Source organism: Cannabis sativa, chromosome 2 (genome assembly GCF_029168945.1).
Source record: "Cannabis sativa cultivar Pink pepper isolate KNU-18-1 chromosome 2, ASM2916894v1, whole genome shotgun sequence".
Taxonomy (NCBI): Eukaryota; Viridiplantae; Streptophyta; class Magnoliopsida; order Rosales; family Cannabaceae; genus Cannabis; species Cannabis sativa.
This window is the reverse complement of record NC_083602.1, coordinates 20,948,726-20,964,451: the sequence shown is the minus strand read 5'-3', so window position 1 is coordinate 20,964,451 and position 15,726 is coordinate 20,948,726. Positions and strand designations below refer to the sequence as shown.

Sequence of the window (15,726 nt, the reverse complement as noted above, 5' to 3'; positions counted from 1 at the left end):
AAAAAATAGGCTTATTTGTAATGCAGGTCTCTAAGCTATACATGTTTTGGCAAGTTGGTCCTCAAACTTTATTTTTTTTTTTTGCAAATTAGTCTCCAAACTATATAAGTTTTGGCAAGTTGGTCCCCAAATTTTATATTTTGGTAAATTGATCCCCAAACTTTTATTTCTTTAGCAATATTAAGTTTCCACTATTAGATATTGATATCTTTATTATTTATTTTACTCACTTTAATTTATGTTTTTGTGATAAATTCAAATAATTTTATTTTTTTTTAATTTTAATACTTTGAGAAAAGTAATTATATTAATATTTTTTATTTATTATAGTAATATCAATATTTTAATACTTTAATTTATTATATTCATATACAATAAGAAAAAAATAAAGATAAATACTAGCGAACCCATATAATATTTAGAGAGAATTTTAGCTCCTCACTTTTTTATATTTTAGCATTTATAGTATATTTTATTGTTGATTTATGAATATGTGGTATTATAATTTTAATAATTTTTTAATTATATATATATTTATTGATTATTTAAATTTTGCATCAACGATGTTAAATTTTCATAGGTTTACTGCGAAACATAAGTTAAAAATAAATTTTAAAATATAATTTACTTTTGTAGTTTATAAAAAAAATATAATATTATTACTTTTGTAGGAGACAAGAAGTTGAGAATTGGTCGGAGCAACGAATAAAAATAAGTTGAATGTACTGACCAGGTTCGATTGAGGAATCAAAAATAAAAATTTCACTTAGAAACGGAATTTTCAACCCAAAAGTTTTAAACTTTGATTTGGAGTCTGATTCTCACCAAACCCCTAATGGATAAGTGAAAATGGATGTCGTGGGATTAAAATCAAAGCGTAGTTAGAATTAGATGTCGTGGTTAAGCATAATCGAAATTTCTAAATCTTAAACCTAGGATTTTTATGATTATCCTAGAACAAGTTCAAGAACAGTCAAGATTCGCAAATGGAAACCCAAAAAATTAAGCATGCAAATGTATAAAAGAAAGAAATAAAGAACTTACTTACTGGTTTGAAGCTTTTTGTTCTACTCGGATTGTGTTGGCAAGAGTTTACTGGGAATTCTTTGAAGAATTTGAGAGAGAAATTGCTTGAAAATTTCTTTGCTCTGGCTTTTCGAGAATAAAAAATGACTAAATGGATTATTTAGGGTTTTCAATCCTATTTATAAGCAGTTCGAAAAAGGAAGTAATCATTTCAAAATTTAAATTTCTCAAATTCCCCCAAAAGTGTACGTTATGTACTCATTGCTGGCAGAGTAACCGTCTTCACGCGCGAACATCAAGTTGCGATTCGAGGCAAAACTGTCAATCAACATTAATGACCCAAAATTGAAGAGACGCTTGGTCAGGGTCACGTCGGTTCGTCATTCGATGCCTAAGACATGTGTCACCCATCCGGACAAGACTCCAGATCGAGTGAAGTCCACGTGCAATCAGGAACGTCCCGCGTAGACTTGGGAGGCAAATGCTATCTAATTTTTTGCACATTGACATGGTGATAGGACCGAGTGACACATGTGCTATATCTCTAATACCTTGGCAGAGGGAAGTATCCCAGGCTGCACATAATTCGTCTGTATCTATAATTGTCGATTACCCGAGCAGAGTTGTAAAGAAGACATCTGACCAGGTAGAAGCCTGTTATGTCGAGCAACTTACAAGGGATAACAACGTCGGAATAATCTTATTATGTCCAGACATGAATAGAGTCCCTACAATCATGGGATTGAGTCAGAGAAATATGGCAACCTGTTCTAGTTTCCTATGTAATCATTGTAATTTCCTATTTTATGTATTGTAAGCAAAAGAGAAACCACCCCTCATGCATAGTGACTTAACTTCACTATGAAAATAGTGATATAAGAGAATTACTCAAAGATCAGTTATAAGATCTTTCAAGGGGGAGAACACTTTGTTCCTTCTCTTAAGTCAATAGAAAATTCAAGGAGAGTAGACTGTTACCACACCCACCAGGTCGAACCTCTTTAAAATCTAGTGTTCATTTTACTTTATTGTTCTTTTGTTCTTTTTTAATTATATTATTCAATCACTTATTATTTACCTCACTATGGTTGGCTGGTCAATAGTCAGTTACATTTTAAAAAGAGAAATTCTAAAGGGCACCAGTGGTGCCTAGAACTCTCTATGTGTCAATACCGTTATTGGTCCAATTAAGTATCGGGTCCCATATAATTCAATATAATAGCTTTTAGGGAGTATCGCTAACTAATCGCAACGCGACATGTCGAGAAGGTGCTAGGCACCACTGGTGCCTAATAGCAATGATCTTTACAATATATCTATACCATTTATATAAAGATGAAGGAGCATTTTCAATTTTCGTCCATCTATTTTGTCGTGTTGTTTAGTCCTTTTATTTTATCTTTTTCTACACTTTTCACTTTTATTTACCTTAATTTTAAAACTAAGAGACACGTCTTGTTGTTTAGTCCTTTTATTTTGTCTTTTTCTACACTTTTATTTATCTTAATTTTAAAACTAAGAGGCGCGTCTTCCTACTAGCTGTTCTTTTCTCCTCTTTCTTCCTCACAACTGTCTTCGTCCTAGAACTGGAGAAGAACTTTCAGGTGAGTCTTACAACCATTTGATTCGTGAATATTGTAAAGAATGAAATGTAGCTAGGGCTATGACTCTTTTCCTTTATTCTTTCAAAAAAAATTGAGTCAGCCCAAATGCCTCTTTCATTAGTTTCTTTCATTTTCCATCTCATTAACTTAATCCCAAATGCCTCTTTCATTAGCTTCTTTCTCAACTGTTCATTTCTGAAGCAGAGAGAGATTGAGTTTAAGCTTTGAACTGGGAAGGCCTAATCAAGTTACTGGCGCATCTGAAGCCATCGTTGTGAAAAAACTCAAAACTCTAGGTATCTTTTCTTTATTTTGTTTCTATATATTTCGGTTCCAATTAGATTTTGAGGGTTTTGATGAAAATGGTCTAATTTTTATAAAATTATAGATTTGAGAGTTGTAATGGATCTTAGTCTGTTTAATTTTGTTTCCATTTAGAATTTAAGGGTTCAATCCCAAAGAAAACTGAGCAGCTCTTTATTATGCCCTATGTTATTCATATTGTTGTATGGAAATTATAAATATTTGTTGCTGCAATACATCAACTAAAGGAGGAGCAACTAAAATTACCATTCTTTCATTTAACTCCTATTTATTCGTACTTTGAAGCTGCACTTCATTAGTCAATAGTCAGTACTTTCAAGATTTGCAAATTTTGTCAAGTATTGTACGTTTTGTTAATTATATTTCAAAATAATCATCTTTTTTTTTTCATCAGTTTATTTTATATTTAATTATGAAGAAAGTTAGTTTGGTATAAGTATTATTTATGGAGCAAAAATTTTCTCTCCTGAAAAGTTCAAACTCTTGGAGAAAGTCTTCATAGTTTCATTCTATTTTAATATTTGATGCTACTTCTAATTACTGCTAGGTTCTTTGTATGAACAACTCAAGAAAAGATCAAGAACAACCTAATCAAGGCAAGGCTCTTCTCTGTTTACCAATACAAATAATTCACATTACTTAAGCTTTTTTTTTTTCCAAAAAAACTAATAAATCCTAACTGCAGCAGTTGCAAAGTCAGCCACCATAACAATATTTGCTGCCTATGCTGAGGACGAGGCACAAATACTGACTATGCATTTCCTCCACTAAACCACTATTTTTTACCTTTGACTTTGGGAGTTTTTTTCTTGGTTATTCCTCCACCAAACCAAACCACTATTTTCTACCTTATCAAGGCTAATGGTGTTGGTGATTGTGATGACGACCATGGAGGGCTCTTCTTCTCCACCATTTGTTTAAAATCCATCAGGTATTTGTTTATTGGGTTTCTGTTTGTTTCAGTTTTGCTTCTGTTTGTTTTGCTCTGATTTTGCTATTACTCTGTTTACCCTTTATGCATTATGGAATTGTTCTGTGACCATTTTGTATCATAGATAGAATAGAATTAGTACAACCAAATATATAACACATTAATTTGAATATATAGACAGAATAAAATTAGTATACCCAAATGACCAAATAATATGCCAATAAGATTATTATTGAGTTCATGGGTTTGAGAGGCTTCGGTTTTGTGGGTTTAGAACCGTCTTCGTCTGTGAGTGATGGTCAGAAGAAGAAAAAGTTATGAATTACGGTAAAAGAGAAGAAACCATCGTAGTGGTGGAGCTGTGAGAAGGAAGAAAAAGATAGGCGGTTCAAGTACTCATTAGGATTTTACAAATTAATATGGTATAGATTAGAGTTATAGCAAAGTAATTGATTCGGCTGATCTCATCACTTCGGCCGAACTAATTGATTAGGCTGATCGTATCTTTTGTGATGGAACTTTACATTAATATACTTGTAGGAAATAATTATAACAAACATATTACTAAAAATATAATAAACCCATTTATAAAATTTATTATTATATATAGCTAACCAACCACAACTTTCTTTATATATAATTTTGATAACACCATTCATATCTTATAATTAATATAACCGTTACATTATCTTAAGAAAAGGATTGTAATTAGATATGTACTATTTGGTAGTTATAAACTCAAATTTAGACATTATTTAGTAAGATTTAGATCAAATAAATGAGAAAAATAAAAAAAAAATAAGGGTATGCAGTAGATAATAATCTATCTTCAGTCTATATTTTTATACGACAAAAAAAGAAGACTTATTATTCGGACATATTATTAACTTTGTACTTTTATACTTTGTCTGTTTATGTTAATCAAACTAAATTAAGTTATATAGATCACGAAAGGATTCCAAGTGTTGAGCGATTTCTATTTTATAGCAGGATGTATACAAACTTTAATGCTACTAAATGAGGATCAAGATCAATTTCTTATTGTACAGATAGTAAGTGGTTCTTTCATTTACAAAATGAAACGAAAACAAGATTTACTCGAAGCCAATAGAAAACATGCAATTAATAAAAGACGAAGAGAGCTTTATGCATTATGAAAACAATCTAATAATATGAATACCACAAAATTAATGCTTCTGAAAAATTGGTTGAGATGAATAGTCAAATTAAGAATGGCGAACAACATGAGGATTATAAGAGAGCAGCAGTTAACAAGCGTAGGAGAGAAAATTATGCTTTGAGAAAAAAGGAAAAGGAAACAAATGTAGATAAAGGTCCTGGGAAAATGAGTTCTGCAGAAAAAGCATGTATATCTAAAAAAAAAATTCGAGAATGATAAATCTTCTTCAACTGTGGGTACAATAACTATTCATGAAAATAGTGCTATTCTACGAAACACCAAGCATAAAAGGAATTATGAAATTATAAATCGAGGAATAATAATCAATGAAAATATTATAGGTATGATATGAATCTAAATTTTTCCATTATAATATTAACATCATCTTATTTGTATCTTTTTGATAAATTAATTTATGTTTATAGGTGTTGGAAATGGTGGTAATGAAGTTGTGTTAGAAGTAAATAATAGGAGAGGGAAAGAGCATTTATTTATTTTTGGCATATTTGAAGTTGGTAATACACATATTTTATTAACAGTAGTTGTTTCTCACTTTATATAAATGGTTTAGATTAAATTTGTATAACTTCTTACATGGTCAACATCTACACATCAAACGAGTAGAAAAAATTTCCAAGGTATATTTTGTTGGAAATTATTTTACCAGAATCTTAGATCTACTCACAAGTATGTTGATTAACACCCTAAATATGAACTTCTAAAACGATTATGAAATAAACACATATAAAGTATTAGAAACCTTACATTAGGTGCAGCAGAATAATATGACTCCTTCCGTTCAGATATCTAGCCCTTGATTCCTTTCTGTAGCAGAGCATTATCAATATCTGAACTTGGATCTCTTTCTCTCCTTCTTTAGTGCTGAAACTCCTTCTTGTTGAATGTCTTTCTTCACGATCTTCCTCACTATGATTGAGGTATCACTTGCTGTGTGTGGGCACTACTCTAATCACTAAGTGGTTCGAAATTTCAAGGAAGAAGAAAGAGAAGAAGGTGGCTGCTAGGTATAGAGAGAGAAGGCTCAGGTTTTTCTCTGAAGGAAAAAGTAGAAAGTTAAGTGTAAATTTCCTGAAGCCTTCACTATCTATTTATAGCATTCCACTAGGGTTAGGTTTGAATTATTTGGCATTAAAATAATGAAAATATCAGTTTGAAAAACCATCCCAAATGGCCAGCCATGGTGTGTAATGGGCCTTACTTGGATTTTACAGTTTTCACAAATTTTATTTCTATTTTCTCAAAAACACTAATTTTCAAATTCAACCATTTAAATGCCAATTCTAACTATTTAATAACTATAAATAATTATTAAATAATATTGTCATTTATCATATTTATTAATTGAACCATACAAAGTATCATAATTAACAAATATGCCCCTAAAACTCTTTCTTTACAATTTCGTCCTTACTTAGTGAAAAATTCACAAATAGACATAGTCTAATTTGAGAATTATAATTGATTAATCAAAACCAATTATATGAGTCTTACAAGCAATATTATCTCAACTAGTGGGAGGACCATGGGTCTATATAACCGAGCTTCCAATAAGCAGATCAAGAATTTATTACCTAAATTCACTGACTTATTAATTCTTCGTTGAATCCACGCATAGAACTTAGAATTGCACTCTCAGTATATAGAATGTTCTATATGTTCCACCATATAGACACATCATAAGTTATCCATTGTTATAATCCTAATTTGATCAATGATCCTCTATATGAATGATCTACACTGTAAAGGGATTAGATTACCGTTACACCCTACAATGTATTTAATCCTTAAAACACTTAATCCCGTATAAATGATATTTCAGCTTATGTGAAATGAGATCTCCACCATTTATTTTCGTTTGGTCAAGCTCGAAGGAGATCATCCTTTACTTACTATTCGCCAGATAGAAGCTATAGATTCCATGTTTATGTTAGCGCTCCCACTCAATTGCACTACCGTGTTCCCAAAATGTACGTATCACCCTGACCTAAAAGTAGGCTTAACTAACAAATCAAAGAACACGAATAACCTCTTGAGATTGAGCCTAATCATAACAGGATTAAGATCATTTGATCTAGGATCAACTAGGCGATATTGACTTGAATAGATATTACGGTAAGTTTAATAAATCTAAGTCAAAGTTCAATATCGGTCCCTTCCGATGCATACTCCATGCACCCAACCTGAGCTTTACTTTAACCAATGCTTTGGAAAGAACATAGCATTTCTCCAAATGCAAGTAAACTCTGTTGTAGATTATCATATCAGTAAAACCCTGTGTCTGATAACTCTAGGAAACTTTATTCACATAGTCATGTTTACTTTCCAATATATTGACAACACAATAAACAGGATCAAGTATGTGAAAAGGGTTTCATATGAATTCATACATTATGTACATATAATCATGAAATAAATCGTGTGAACCATGCAACATTAAATGTTATTTCTGATCTATATTAATAAGTAAATCTGATTATATTGAAATGAGTTTTATTTAGGGCGTAAAACCCAACAAACTCCCACTTGCACTAATATAAAATAAAAAGTGCATTTCAAATAATCTCAACACCTTGATATACAAATCAAGTGTAGTAGTAGTAAACTCCTCGTAATAGGATCTGAAAGGTTGAATTAAACATAACCTTTTCTCCACCATTACTCTTCCTTAATCACAAAATCATTGATAATGTGAAATTCCTCTCTATATGTCTACTCTTTTTGGGATACTGGATTCTATATCTTTGGCAACTACTTTTGGTTAATCAGGAAATAACACTAGTAGTTTAGGCAATTTGGAATGGTGCCAAAAATGTATAGAACTTTCCTTAGACTGAATAAGTACCTTTCCTACAACTTTAACATTCAGTCCCTTTCTGGTAGACCTAGTGTAATACCCGGAATTAAGAAAAAGGATTAGCAAAGCCCTAACTAGATAATTATGAGTAATTGATGGAATTATATTATTATATAGTTCAATATATGTGAAATTATATGAACTTTAATATGTTAAGACCCCGTTGGTGAGCCAGGGGCATTTTAGTAATTTTGACCCGAGAAGGGTAAAGCGATGAAATTAATTTAATTACGTGCTTAATAGAACTATATTATTATATAGTATGCCTGTATTGTCTTTTCAGGTGTGTTCTGATAGGTTGTCGCGGTATAGTCACAACCGGGTATTTCGGGCCGAACGGGGTTCGGGCCCGAAATGCAATTTGAGTTGAATTATTTGGAATTTTATTTGATAATATGAAATCTGAAATTATTTGGAAATAAATGAGTCTGAAATGACAAGATTACCCTTGTGAGGGTGTATGTGTGTATTTATGCCCTAGGGGCAAAATGGTCATTTGACCATATTTGATTTACATGGAATTAAATGGATTTTTGAGGAAAAGAAAATGGAATTTCTGGTGTTATCCCCTTACTCACCCGACCCCTCTCTCTCTCTCTCTCATTCAAACCCTCTTTGCATTCAATCTTGATTTTTTTAAAGGAAAAGGTTGATCTTGGCTTGCTTTTGAATTGGGAATTTGAGGTAACTTTCTTTGATTTAAGCTTTGAATCCTTGCTGAATTTTATGGTTGTAAAAGCATGGAAAAGTGGTTTAGATCTTGTAAATGCATGTTTGTGTTCTTGAGTGATTTGAGCATGTTATTGTACAATCTTTGTTTGTATGATGTTTGGAATGTTAATTAAGTTTGAGTTGGGATTGTGGAAGTGATTTTTAGCTTGAATCAATGTGTTGTTAAGGTTGTTGCTGCTGTAATTGTTGAATTGAGTGAGTTGAAGCTCAAGTTCATGAGCTTGAAGATTGCTTAGTTAAAACATAATTTTTTGATATATATATGCAATCTGGTTTTGGGGGTTTTATGTTGGAATTGAGGCATGAAATATGTTATTTTGACCCCTTAATAATTACTAGCAACCCTATTTGTTGATTTGAGAGTTTGGTTGTGAATTGGGGTGATTTGGATGAGTTTTGGTTGCTGGTTTTTGAGTTTTCTGGGTTTTGAACCCAGGTGCCGCGGCATGGTATTTAGCATGCCGCGGCGCGCCCATTTCTTTCTGGGCAGACCCTTTTTGCAAACTTCTAATGGCCATAACTTTGTGATCCGGACTCCGATTTGGGAGTTCTATATACCATTGGAAAGCTCTTTCCGAGCTCTATCTGAATATCTGAATTTTAAATGCCATGTGAATATTTTATGAAAATGAAATCAGGGGTTAACCCTATTTGTGAAATCCCAGATTGTGTGACTAGGATTACCGGCACCTGATCAGGAGCACCCGGGGATTTGGAATCTCTATCATTGCAGGACATCAGGTAAGACAGTGATTAGCACGTAGAGTATGCGCAGTGGCACTTATATTGTGAATGATATGCATGAAAGTTTAGTAACCGGGATTAGGGTTATTACCCTAACATGAGCGGTTTAATAGCCTAGGGTTATTACCCTAGTGATATATGTTGTATAAATACTATGCCATGTTGGATAAATGTATATATTGGGATTATGAGTTATGCGCTTAAGGCATAATTAAGCTAGACTCGGTAAGCTAGTACCTTGAGTTAATTTTAATGCGGTCTAGGGTTATTACCCTAGAATATTATGAATACAGTGAAAGCATGAGTTAGGGTTAACGCTCTTAGTAAATGTTATCTGAGTATATAGAAGTGTATTGTATGAGTGATTACTTGTTTGTAAGTTAGGGTTATTACCCTAAGATTATATGTGTTGTAGTAAATGTTGAGTACACGCATGTATGTTAAAAGTTATGTGAATGAGACATAACTGGGTTAGACCTTGTATATATCACCAGGATAAACCATTGAAAGAACGTAATGTATGGATTACGTATATATATAAGAATAGGGTTATGCGAGCAAGGCATAACCAGGTTAGGCTCGGTAATCAAAACCGAGGTAAACCCTACTAAGGCCTTATTGCATATAGACGTGTGAGAGCAACACGTAGGTCTACGCCACGTAGACATAAATAGGCATGTGAGCGTAACATGCAGGTCTACAGTAGATAGACCAATGGTGCAGTGGACACCATTAGTTATGTGTTATACATATTGAGATTAAGGGTTATGCGTTCAAGGCATAATCAAGTTGGACTCGGTAATCAGAACCGAGATGAACTATTCTAGGGCCTTATTGTAATTAGACGTGTGAGAGCAACACGTAGGTATACGCCACGTAGATATAAATAGATGTGTGAGCGCAACACATAGGTCTATGCCACGTAGACATAAATAGGCATGTGAGTGTGACATGCAGGTCTGTGACACACAGACATATATGAATGGCATTATTGTTTAGATAGTATGATGAGCATATTATTATTGTTATGTTATATACTGTCTTGCTGGGCTTGGCTCACGGGTGCTCTACTGTACAGGAAAGGGTAAGGCATTAGCTGATCAACCATGAGTTTCAGGAGCAGGGCGAGGAATGTACATGTTCATGCCACTTCAGACCAAGCAGGTTATGGGTCTAACAGTGTTGACTTTTGTATTTTGTTTTGCCACTTAGGTCGGCTAGAAAGAAAGGACTTGTAATAAGTTTGTAAATATTTTTGGGATCCCAATGGTTTAAAAGTTTAAAAGTATTACAAGTTTTATTTTCATTCCGATTAATTTAAAAGTTTAAATTTTGCGCTATTTTGATTAGTAATCCCGAATTAGGGGATTAGGATTCCATAAGCAATTTGGGTAGCGTGCCTAATTATTTAGGGCGTTACACCTAGAGACTTCAGATAGATTTTTACACTTTTCCAAAATCATTATGCCACCCCCAGAGTAATCACCATCTTATCAGAAAGATTTTCTAGCACAAAGGCAAATCTCGAAATCTCATGTGGTGTAGTCTAAGAGTTTAAATACACCCTTATTGACTAACATATAGTTCCTCTTCTTAATCTTAAGATTTACTTGATTGTCTTCCAATGTTCTTCTCCTGGATTAATCTGATACTTACTCATTACTCGCACTCAACAGCAGGTGTCTGGTCTAAGGCATACTAAAGCATATCTGAGACCTCTCACTGTTGATATAAGAACTTCTTTCATGGCTTTATCTTTTCTGGAATAGTTGAGACTTTTCCTTAGATAAATAAAATCTCTGCCTAGAAGTCGAGAAGCTTCTATAGATTGCCATTAGAAAGAAAATACTTCAGCATCTTACTAAAGTAAGTTGCTTGCATTAGAGTAAGTAATTACCAGGTATACCATAAGCCATAGGTTTAGATAAACTCAAACCTATAATACTAGGAACAGGAAGTCTTGTTAAGTCCATTGAATAGACTTATACACGAAATTTCCTTTTATGTCCTTGTAATAGAAAAATTTAGGTTACTCCATGTGAATGGATTAAACCATAGTTCTATTGGCTTTTCTTCTTAGTTTCTTATCTTGACAATCCATTACTTGTTTAAACTCACAATGGATTTTAATCACTAGTGTCTTCCAAGTCATAAGAAGGTGAGTTCCTAGAAACTCTCCCACTACGACAAGGTACCGTGAATTATGTCTAAGAAAACTAAATGGTATTTACCTCTTCGGTTGTGACAAGACAACAGAGGCAGTGGGATCATCATATGTCAAATAAGATGATAGAACACTTTTGGAATCAAGAAATAAATATCTCTTTTATTTGCTACTTTATTTTCAGACTTAGTCATTTTCTTAGAAAAGCAGTATTTGTTTAAACAAACACTTTCTTATCTATTGACTATGGGATGGTCCACCCCTAATCACTTAGAATAACTAACAAACATGCAAACCATGGTTAACAGTTATAGCTTTTCTTAAGATTATGATTAGGTCATCCATGAATCTAGTAATGATTTACATAAAGTATACAACCATTACATCATTCTGAAATTGTATTATCATAGAAGTTTTTAGGCAACAACTAGTAACTAATCATCAATATGCAAATCGAAATTTCTGGGGAGGTAAGTTTGGATATAATTCAAAAATCAATTTAATGATCTTTGAACTGCATATCTACTAACTATTTCTGCACCCCTATCAGTTCGCAAGATCTTTAACCACTTACCTTAATGGTTTTAACCATTGCTAGAAATTTATGAAATTTTTCAAACATTTTAAATTTCTTTGCATAAGGTATAATCTAGAGTTATCGTTTTAAGAATACAACGAAAAACTCATATCCACCACTGAATGTACATCCATCTGCGAATGAGACGAACAACTTTCAGTGGATATAGGCATATTAACTCTTTGCAGAGATTGATCTTGTCAAAACCACTATGAACAAGATACAAAAGCCATAGATTAAAAAAATGTGGTTGTGTCGTTTTGATGACTTAGGTTTAGTTACTTCAATGAGTTCATAGAATAGTGCAAGTTGATCCTGGTCACAGAATATTAAACTCATATTCCATACAGTTTGAAACCAATGACAGAAAATGGTTATTAAACACTTGTGAAAGTGTAACTGCATTGTATTCTGGAATTAGAAATATAAGAAAATTTCTGTTTGGAATCTAAAATTAAAGTCAAAGACTTAAATTTATACCAAATATAATGAGTAATTCTATCTTGGACCACCACTACTAATTTAATTCTAAGTCTGATTTGTCCATAAAAGTAGGAGATTCTAAGATTGAGGATTTATATCATTTTGGGATAGAATTCTGGGAATATAATCATATGCGTCATTAAATTTCTTAAGAGAAAATAGAATGGCATGGAATGATTTATAGACCATTCATCCAATGATATGGTATTAAGCTAATTCGAAATGAATAAGCTAAGAAGAATTTGGATAATTTCGTTTGTAAATAAGAATCCAACGATGCTTCGATTAGCGAGAGTCAAAGTAATCTTATTTATACAATCTTCTTGTTTCATATTATAAAAATACTAGTCTAAGGTGTCATCAATTGATGAACAGCTAGATGTTGCATATACAATATTTATCTTTCGAGATCTTACACTATTATGTATGGCTTATGGTGAAAATCCATTAGGGAAACAAACATGTTAGACCAACAATGAAGATTCGAAATTAAACTACAATTTAATAATAGAAAATAACATGGTTCAATATAAATTCATACACAATTCAGAAATTATTAAACATATAGCAAGTAGGAATGACAAGTGAAAATACTAAAACATACAATCCTAAATAATTTCCAAGGTTTTCAACAAACTGATACAGTGTCCCGGTAGGCGAGAGTCAAAGTATCATTTATTGAATAGAGTTGTCAGCTCATCTAAAATGCAAACCATTCTAGCAACCTTTTATTCGATCAAAATAAGAATCCAACGTTGTCCCGGTAGGCGAGAGTCAAGGTTATTCTCATTTTATGAGCGTCCACTATTGTTTCATGTTTTATAAGTTTATCTCTAAGTAGTCACCGTAGGGAAGAGTCTAATAGAGACGAAAACTTACAAAACACTTATCAAATGAGATCTTACGGTGTTAAATGCGTTCAACGAATAACCATCCATAGGGGGACGAAGTCTAGCGTCTCGAGGTTATATTGAAAACATTTAACTATTGTAAGACCAACAATGGAGATCGAATATCCTAATAATAATAAAGCTCATTATTTTAAAATGTAGTTTCATTATTATTTATAATAAAATATATTCATTAAATATCGAATGTAGAATTAAAATTCTAAATTAAAATTTAATTTAATATTTATAAAATTATACTTAGATGGTGATTTAAATAAGTTGAATTATTTCCATCTCAGTAGTAATTTTGATATATAAATATTAAGAAAATTATTTAAGTTGTATTAATTTAAATTAATTTGCAACTCAAAATAAATTTTCATGAGAATATATTTATTGTATTTTGAAAAAGAAAGTATAAAAACTTTATATTTTCGAAATACTTAAATAATAATTACTTAGAAAAATACTTCAAGCAAAAATATCACCTATCTAGATTTTCCTTTGACTAATTAATTCAATTTCTAATAATATACTTTAATTCATTTATTTTAAATTAATCAATTAATGAAAAAAATCATTGATTTAAGTTGGTCCAAAAATTAATTAAAATAAATAATTAATTTACAACTTAATCTATTTTTCAAAATAAATTCAAAATCATCTTGCATTATGAAATGCAATTTCGAAAATTGATTAATAAAATAAAGAAAAAATATATATTTTGAAAATTTTTAAATTTAGTTGAAAAAATAAATTTCAACTAAAAATAATTTTCTATTTAATTAAGTGTCATGAAAAAGAAATATTTAAGTATCATGATGAAAATCAACTTAGATATTTAATTTTCAATTTAATTAAATGTATTAAATACATGAAATAAATAATTAAGTATAGAGAAGGCTTAATTATTAATCTCTAGTTTAATACTAGGAAAAAATATACTTAAAATAAATTGTACCAAAATTAAATATTTAAATAATTAATTTCACAATGTATAATATTTTCGTATTAAATATTAGAAATAATAAGTAGTCTAGAAATAACTATCTAGAAAATATCTTATTTGTTTAAGTATCTTTTCCACACAACTTGAAAAAATATCTTGTTTAAGTTGTTTTAGAAGAGTTTAAAAAATCAACTTAAATATCTTTCAAATTAGATTTAATTAAATTTAAAATTAAGTTATAACCACTTAATTTGAAAATATTCCATTTTAAGTTAATATTTGAAAAAATATCAACTTAAAAAATATCTAAAGAATCTTAATAACCAATTCCTAAAATTCCTCAACTTAATTTTGAAATTTTAAATCCAAAAGATATTCAGATTCAAGTTGATTAGTTAGAGATAACTAAATATCAACTTAAATAGGAATATTTAATGAAAAATTTAAATTAAGCTTCAGAAAGAATCTAGATGGTTATAATTCTATATTTAATTAAATACAAGAAAATACATATAGTTTAGCTTATAATAAAATTCTTTAAACTATGATTTTCTTAAATTAATTTTAAAATAAATGAAATTAATTATGTTGCTAATCAATTTTATTAGGTTAAACTAATTTAATTAACCTAGTACAGTTATTCAAATCAGGCAAATGGGCCTTCACAATTGGGGTAGTTCATGTAGGGGGGCTGGGTTCAGTATGTCGTACCCACTACTATGGCTCCCAACTCTCACACAAGGCCCAAAAGAGAGGAATTTAACCTTAAAATGAAAAACTATTATTAATTGAATAGGCCCAAAAACTAAATGGGCCTAAATAAAATCTATCAAAAACTATGATATTTTATTTAGCAACAACGACCTATATGCATCTATAACAAATATCATGATTATAGTTATCTTATTTTAAATTTAAATAAGGTCCAATTTAAAAAAAAAAAAAAAAATTAAAAAACTTAATATCTGACCTTAAATTTAAAAATAAGATAAGATATAATCAAATTTAAAAATAAGATAGATAATTAAGCAAAAAAGATAGATATTTACTATTTTCAAATTCAAATTACACTAATATCATGAATTAATTTTAAAAAAAATTAATTAATTTAATTATGATATTTAGAATTGAATTGGGAATAGTAAATGTCTAAATACAGAACTACACAAAAAATCGGAAGTTAAATCCATGAAATAGCATGAAAAATCAAAGAAAAACGAAGAAAAAAAATGTGAGCTGTACGGACA

The 15,726-nt window shown here is 30.8% G+C and overlaps 1 long non-coding RNA gene across 1 annotated transcript; it reads left to right on the top strand.

The window, feature by feature from the left end:
- The first annotated feature begins 2,788 nt into the window (after positions 1-2,788).
- LOC133033934 (uncharacterized) lies at positions 2,789-3,977 on the top strand. Its single transcript, XR_009685947.1, has 2 exons — positions 2,789-2,926; positions 3,502-3,977. It is a non-coding gene; the product is annotated as an uncharacterized LOC133033934 (long non-coding RNA).
- The last annotated feature ends 11,749 nt before the right edge of the window (positions 3,978-15,726 follow it).